We start from the raw sequence: 8,874 nt of genomic DNA, 5'->3' as shown, positions 1-8,874 counted from the left end.
AGTTACACCATTTTACATGATTGTCCTATAGACCTGTATTCCTTGAATATGAGTTTATTGAGCTGGTGGAACAATATTCTACAGAGATATATAGATGTTTGATAGTCACTCATATTTTGCACCTTGTGAAAACACAATATCCTAGATATTATATATAGAAAAATGTTTTAGAGAATGCTTGAAACAAATAAAATTAATTTAGGAATGAGTTAAGATTTAGATAACGCTGTAGCACAATAAAGCTGAATGATAAAAACTTGAGCTGTACAACAGAGGAGAGTGAGAGGGGAAAGAATGATGGACCACATAGGAGCTGCTTGTCACAGGTATTGTGCTTCAAAAAACAGAAAGATTTCAGAGATGAGAAGGAGAAAGATAAACTGTCCTGAATCAAGTTTCTTTTTAATCCACCTAATAGTTTGTACTGAAAGTCAGAGAAAATGGGAAAAAAATAAATTAGAAAATACTAGACCTGTTACAATGTAAAGACATTTTAATAAGAATATGATAATTAATTTCCAAAGATATAGGAGAAAGAATAGGTAAACTCTCAAAGGAAAAAGAACGAAGATAGAAAAGAAACAAAGTAAAACCATTGTCAATAACAAACAAAAGATTTTGGAAGTGTAAAGTCAGTGGAAGTATTCTAAATAACATTGAAAATAGCTGACGTGGATAGAGATGGATCACATTTTATCATATATAATTTTGAAAAAACATATTGGAATGAAAATTTTAAAGTCATAATTTAAAACACTATTTGGATTATAACTAGACAGTATAGCTCAATGGTAAAATATTAGCCTAGCATATGTGAAGCAATGGTGTGATCTCCCAAGCATTATAAAGTACGAACAAAGCACACACACACAAAAACCACATAAACACACATGCATACAAGTATAAACACACCACTTACATTTAGAATATTGATATTATCATATTAAACAGGAAATTATCCCAAATAATACAAGTATGTTAATATATAAAATCATAATATTGCTCATAGTATTTAAAAGTTTAGTAGGAATAAAATAGTCATAATATACTTAGATTCTTATAGATTAAGTAAATTGAAAATTAAGAAATAGAAGACATGAGAACCTTTGCAAATAAGTTTTAAATAATAAACATTTTGAAACATGTATCTTTTTATTTTGACAAAAAGACTGATGTTATTGTGTTTTAACGCAATATTTAGAATGTGATAACTAGGTTCTCTATATCTCGCTATGGATGGCTATACCTATAATCATTTCACTCTGAATATTTTTATAATAAGGTCTCATGGTTTCTCAGTCTCTCCCGAATTACAAACCCTATTTACATTTCCTGCCATGGCTAGTTAATGGAAGCCACAAATCACTATGCCCACATCAAACATATTTTTTTTTAATTCCAGTACAAATATTTCCAAAAAGTGACCAGGTAATGAAACCTTTCTTAATAAAGTATGTGCTTCTTGAAAATACAGTAAGTATTTGTTACCTGGACAAATAGGTTTAGAACTGTAAGAAAATAAATATATTTAAATTCACCAACTATATAAAATTAAGAAAATAATTTTTAAATATTCACATGTTAAATATTTTAAAAGCAAAATATACGTGTCTAAATAATTTACATGTGTAAAAATCATGCAAAATTAAATTCTACAACTTTGAAAAAAGAATTACCCTAAAGAAACAAAAGAAAATAAATGAGTTCAAAATTTGAAATTTAGAAAATAAAGGGAAGTCTACTGTTTAGTTTACTTAAGTAACTGTAAACCCTCTGTATATCAAGTTTTTTTAATAAAGAATTCATGAACAAGAAAGCAAAAGTACCCATAGATCAATAGCAACAGCAAAAGCATCAGTAGTTCTTTTTTTGATTGTAAAAAAATCGATGGGAGAGATAACAATGTTGCTTCTATAAGAAATGTACTTATACCCCTATTTATGTAACTATAACCCCTCCGTACATTACCTTTATAATAAAATTAAATTGAAATTAAAACTAAAGCAAATAATATACCAATTAAGAATTCTTAGAAGCCATTGATTAAAACTTTGTAAAAAAAAACTGCCCTAAGAACCTAAGGAATATAATTTGATAATATTATTTAAATACTTCAACTTCAGCAGAGAAGCAAAATGTTTAAAAACTGTTACAAAATAAAGTAATAAGTCAGAATATATTACCACTACTAATAATCATAAGAAGAATTTATAGTGGTCGTCAAATAGGTAAGAAATGAGGCAATTTGCCATTTGTTTGCATTTAATAATTGAGAAAGAATTTTCCATGTCGTTTTAAATATATCTTAAGTTTAATGAAGAAACTATTCTATCATATCATATGATAATCAGATAAAGCTGATAGTTGAGCAAAGAACAGATTGTACTAAGTTTTTGGATGTTAATGTATATACTTATTTTGGTTGTGGGAAATTGTGGGGATTTCAACTTGGGGTATTGTTCTTGCTAGGCTGGCGTCATATCAGTGGTTAATTTTAGTATAGGTGTTCCCTTTCCACAAGAACATGCACCTGATCTGTCCTTTTAGCCTTCCCATCATCAATGGCACCAGAGTTGCACACCAACTTGTCTAGGTTCCTACCTTGGCTGGCCTGGATTCTGCAGTCCTTCCAATCTTAGCCTGAAGATAATGCAGGATAGTGGAAATGATCCAATTCACCCAGCTATAAATTGAGAAGGAAGTCCACTAATCTTTTGGCCTGGGTTCTGTTCTCAAGCCTCGTAACTAGTTAAAGAGTACAGATGGGAGCCACTTGTGCCAAGCAGTAACAGTATTTTTAAAGCCATTAGAAATATATATGTCTTAGACTTGTGATTACCTCGGGAAAAGAATAAAAGAGCAGTGAAACATAGAGGACAGGCAGAATTTTAACTAGCTATTCAGAGGCTGTATCAGGTTATCTAGCTACTCAGAAGACTGTGATCTGAAGACCACTGTTCCAAGCCAGTCCAATCATGAAAATACATGCCATTATCTCCAAATAAACCAGAAGTAGAGCAGAGGCTCAAGTGGTAGAACACTATCCTTGGGCACAGAAATTTAGGAATAGTGCCCAGGCACTATCAAGCCTCCAGAATGATGAATGCATGCATGAGCATATGCACATGTGCATGTGTGTACTCGCACATGCATGCACACATAGACAAACACAAATGAGTATTTCAATGTGAAGTTCTTTATTTTTTTTTTTAATTTAATTTAATTTTATTTCAGAACATACTGTACAGAGGGGTGACAATTATATGGGCAGGATAATGCGTACATTTCTTACCAAGCATTGCAGCCTCCTCCTTTGTTTACCCTTCACCTCCCTTCCCAGCCTCCCCCTTCCCCCCACCCAATCCTTCCCCCCCTCCCATCCCCACACCGACATTTTAAAGCTCGTTTTTGACATGACATTTTGTACTTCTCATTGTTGCAACAGGTCCACCTGAATCCTTTTTTTTTTTTTTTAATTTAATTTAATTTTATTTGTGAACATACTGTACAGAGGAGTTACAGTTACATGGGCAGGATAATGTGTACATTTCTTACCAAGCATTGCAGCCTCCTCCTTTGTTTACCCTTCACATCCCTTCCCAGCCTCCCCCCTCCCCCCCTAATTCCCCCCCCCGCCCCCCCCCCCCGCACCAACGTTGTAAAGCTCGTTTTGGACATGACAACTTGTACTTCGCATTGTTGCAACAGGTCCACCTGTATCCTTAAACAACTGGTTTTTCCCCATCTCCTCCACAAGTTATACTGACATCAAATATAGTGAAAGCAGGGGTTATACTGTGGGGGAGGGACATACAAAGCAACAAAGAGATAATCTTATAAATGTGTTAGAAACACATGCATGAAAGAAAAAAACATTAAAATACACATCTAAGGGTTCATTTTCCTGACATCACATTATCTGACCTATTCCGCTTGACTCATACATATACTAGATATTACAAATAAGGGAAACCATGGGACCTACGTTTCTTTGGCCCTGGCTTACTTCACTTAATATAATTTTTTCCAAGTTTTTCCATTTCCTAACAAATGGGGCAATGTCATTCTTTCTGATGGAGGCATAGAATTCCATTGTGTATATATACCACATTTTCTTGATCCATTCATCGACTGAGGGGCATCTGGGTTGGTTCCATATCTTAGCTATGGTAAATAATGCTGCAATAAACATAGTTGTGCTGGTAGCTTTAGTGTGGTCTTGTTTGTAAACATTAGGGTAAATGCCCAAAAGTGGGATTGCTGGGTCATAGGGGAGCTCTATGTGGAGTCTTTTGAGGAACCTCCATACTGCTTTCCAAAGTGGTTGAACAAGTTTACATTCCCACCAACAATGAAGTAAGTTTCCTTTCTGTCCACATCCCCTCCAGCATCTGTTGTTGTTAGAGTTCTTGATTTTTGCCGTTCTAACTGGAGTGAGGTGATATCTCAATGTTGTTTTGATTTGCATTTCTTTTATGGCTAGGGATGTTGAACATTTCTTCATGTGTCTATTGGCCATCCTTCTTTCTTCTTCAGAGAAGTTTCTCTTTAAGTCTTTCGCCCACTTATTTATTGGGCAGTTGTTTCTTTGAGGATTTGTTGTTGGGTGGTTTAATTTTTTGAGTTCCAAGTATATTTTAGATATGAGACCCTTGTCCGTTGTATGGCTAGTAAAGATCTTCTCCCAATCCGTGGGCTTTCTATTGATCTTGCTAGCTATGTCATTTGCCCTGCAGAAGCTCTGCAACTTTATGCAATCCCATTTGTCCAACCTTTCTTTGATTTGTTTTGTTTCCGGGTCTCTATTCAGAAAATTTGACCTGAGCCAAGGAGACCCAGGGTTTCTCCTATTCCATCCTGTAATGTTTTCAGAGTGTCTGCTTTGAGTTCAAGGTCTTTGATCCATTTGGAGTTGATTCTGGTGCAGGGTGATATATAAGGATCTACCTTAAGTTTTCTACATGTAGTTAACCAATTTTGCCAGCACCATTTACTGAAGAGGTTGTCTTTCTTCCATTCTACTGTTTTAGCTCCCTTATCGAAGATTAGATGGCTATAGGTCTGTGAGTTCATTTCTGGGTTTTCAATTCTATTCCCTTGGTCCTGAGGTCGGTTCTTATGCCAAAACCAAGCTGTTTTGATTACTATGGCTTTATAGTAGAGTTTGAAGTTTGGTATTGATATTCCTCCAGCAGTGTTCTTTCCATTCAGGAGCGTTTTTGCTATTCGGGGAATTTTATTGTTCAATATGAATTTTTGGATTGCCTCTTCTATTTCCTTGAAGAATGAGGTTGGAATTTTGATAGGTATTGCGTTGAATTTGTAGATAGCCTTGGGAAGTATTGCCATTTTCACGATGTTAATCTTTCCAATCCAGGAGCATGGGAGGTTTTGCCATTTCTTAAGTTCTGTGTTGATTTCCTTCTTCAAGATTTTAAAGTTTTCATCATAGAGGTCCTTCACTTCTTTGGTGAATTCCTAGGTATTTTATTTTTTGTGGGGCTATTACAAATGGAGTTGCTTTCCTAATTTCAGCCACACTTTTCTCATTGTTGGCATACAGAAAAGCCATTGATTTTGGGGGGTTAATTTTATACCCTGCTACTTTGCCAAAGTTTTGAATCAGCTTGAGTAATTTGGGAGTGGAGTAAATGGGATTCTTTAAATACAAGATCATGTCATCTGCAAAAAGGGAGAGTTTTACTTCTATTTTCCCTATTTGAATCCACTTTATGTCTGCATCTTGTCTTATTGCTGTAGCTAGGCATTCTAATACTAGATTGAAGAGAAGTGGAGAGAGTGGGCATCCTTGTCTTGTTCCTGAGTTAAGAGGAAATGGCTTTAGTTTTTCACCATTGAGTATAATGCTGGCTGTAGGTTTGTCATATACAGCCTTTATCTTATTGAGGAATATTCCATGGATTCCTAATTTTTCCAAAACCTTCATCATAAAGGGGTGTTGGATCTTGTCGAATGCTTTTTCTGCGTCTATTGAGATAACCATGTGGTTCTTATTCTTGCTCCTGTTGATGTGATGAATAATATTAATTGATTTGCATATATTGAACCAGCTTTGCATCCCTGAAATGAATCCTGTTTGATCGTGGTGTATGATTTTTTGGATGAATTGTTGAAGTCGATTGGCCAAAATTTTGTTGAGAAGTTTTGCATCAATGTTCATCAAAGAAATGGGTCTATAGTTCTCTTTCTTTGATGTGTCCCTGCCTGGTTTTGGGATGAGGGTTATGATGGCTTCATAGAATGTATTCGGTAGTGAGCTTTCTCTTTCAATTTCATTGAAGAGTTGGAGGAGTATTGGTGTGAGCTCTGCTTTGAAGGCCTTGTAAAATTCCGCTGTAAAACCATCTGGTCCTGGACTTCTCTTAGCTGGATGGTCTCTTATTGCTGTTTCTATTTCAATGCTTGATATGGGCCTGTTAAGCGGGTTTAACTCATCTTGGTTTAGTTTTGGCATGTCAATATTTGCTAGGAAAAGGTCCATTTCTGTCAAGTTCTCAAACTTATTAGCATAAAGTTTTGAGAAGTATTCGCTTATAATGTTCTGAATCTTGGTTGTTTCCGTGGTGATGTTTCCATTCTCATCTCTGAGTTTATTAATTTGGGTGTGTTCTCTTCTTTTTCTGATAAGATTTGCTAAGGGTCTGTCAATTTTGTTAAGTTTTTCGAAGAACCAACTCTTTGTTTTGTTGATTCTTTCTATAGTTTTTTTGGATTCTAATTCATTTAATTCTGATTTAATTTTGATTATTTCTTTCCGTCTACTGGATTGGGGGTTATCTTGCTGCTCTTTTTCAAGGAGGTTTAGATGTGTCATTAAATTGCTAGTTTCAGATCTCTCCAATTTGTTGATGTAGGAGCTCAGAGCTATAAACTTGCCTCTGAGTACTGCCTTTGCTGTGTCCCAGAGGAGCTGGTAATTTGTGTGTTCATTTTTGTTGAATAGCATGAACATTTGAATTTCCTTTCTAATCTCTTCCATGACCCACTCTTGATTCAGCAGTGTGTTGTTCAGCCTCCATGTGATACCGGACTTTCTTTGGTGGCTTTTGGTGCTGAGTTCTAATTTTAGTCCCTTGTGGTCAGAGAGAATGCAAGGTATAACTTCAATGTTTCTGAATTTAGACAAGTTTGCTTTGTGGCCTAAAATGTGGTCTATTTTAGAAAACGTTCCATGTGCTGCTGAGAAAAACGTGTATTCTGATGCTGCTGGGTGAAATGTTCGGTAGATGTCTGTTAAGTCTAGTTGATCTATGCAGCTGTTTAGATCTGCGGTTTCTCTGTTGAGTTTTTGCCGAGTTGATCTATCTAGTGGGGAGAGTGGTGTGTTAAAATCCCCAACAATTAATGTCTTTGGATCTATATGGGATTTGAGGGAAAGTAGTGTTTCTTTGATAAATTTGGGTGCTCCATTGTTTGGCGAATAGGTATTTAGAATTGTAATATCCTCCTGAAGGAGAGATCCTTTAATTAGTATGTAGCGACCTTCTTTATCTCTTCTCACGAATTTTAATTTGAAGTCTATTTTATCTGATATTAAGATTGCAACTCCTGCCTGTTTATGGGGGCCGTTTGCTTGGTAGATTTTGTTCCAGCCTTTAACATTGAAAATGTGTTTGTTTTTACGGGCAAGATGTGACTCCTGCAGGCAGCAGATAGAAGGGTCTTGTTTTTAATCCAACTAGACAGTCTATGTCGCTTAATTGGAGAGTTCAGTCAGTTAACGTTAAGAGATAGGACTGAGAGGTATTTGGGAGTTCCTGCCATGTTATCCACCTTCTTGGGGGCTGCGAAAACTGGGTTCTTCCTATGGTTCTTGGATTCTCAGTTTGGGTGCAGTTTCTTGGCCTATGTTGCTGTCTTGTTGTTTTTCTATGTGTAGGACATCTTTAAGACTCTTTTGTAGGGCTGGTTTGGTGGAGATGTATTGTTTCAATTTTTCTTTGCTATGGAAGGTTTTTATTTGGCCTTCAGTTATGAAGGAGAGTTTAGCTGGGTACAGTATTCTTGGTTGATAGTTGTTTGTTTTTAGGGCATGGCATACATCATTCCAGGCTCTTCTTGCTTTGTTTGTCTCTGCTGAGAAATCTGAGGTGATTCTAATTGGTTTCCGTTTATAGGTGATTAACCTTTTCTCCTTGACAGCTTTAAGGATCTTTTCCTTGGTCTGAGTTGATCCTGTGTGGATTATAATGTGACGGTGGGATGTCCTATTCTGGTCTGGTCTATTTGGGGTTCTAAAAGCTTTTTGTATCTGAATAGGCCTATCTTTTTGTATGTTTGGGAAGTTCTCTGTTGGATCCTGTTAAACAAATTTCCTAGACAATTAACTTCTGTTTCTAGGTACTCCTCTACACCCATTATCCTTAGATTAGGCCTTCTGATGGTGTCTTCCAGGTGTTGGATAGATCTATCATACTTCTTGGACTTGTCTTGGATGGTTGTATGTTCTTTCTCTATAATATCTAGGCTGTCTTCAATCCCTGAGATTCGATCTTCTGCTTGGTCTAACCTGGTGTCAAGACTCTCTACTTTGTTTTTTATCTCTTTTCCTTCTAATTGGTCAGCTTTGATGGCTTCAATTTCTTTGTTGAAGCTCTGTTTTAGGTCTTGTATGAATTTCTTTACTTCCTTAATTTGGTGATCAGTGTTTGTTCTCAAATCACTTAGTTGATTGGTTATGGTTTCTTTGGACTCCCATTCCTTCTGTTGGGTTCCATTCAGCATTCCCTTTGTGGTCTCCCTAACTTCCTTCAGCTCTTTGTTAATGGATTCCATGAATGCCTTTAGTGATCTTTGTGTGTTCTCTACCTGGTCTCTCAATTCCTGAATTACTCTTTGATTAGCTTGCTCCCG

Source organism: Dipodomys spectabilis, unplaced genomic scaffold (genome assembly GCF_019054845.1).
Source record: "Dipodomys spectabilis isolate Male_0828 unplaced genomic scaffold, ASM1905484v1 ptg000332l, whole genome shotgun sequence".
Lineage (NCBI taxonomy): Eukaryota > Metazoa > Chordata > Mammalia > Rodentia > Heteromyidae > Dipodomys > Dipodomys spectabilis.
The sequence above is the reverse complement of the archived record's forward strand: the minus strand, read 5'-3'. Positions refer to the sequence as shown.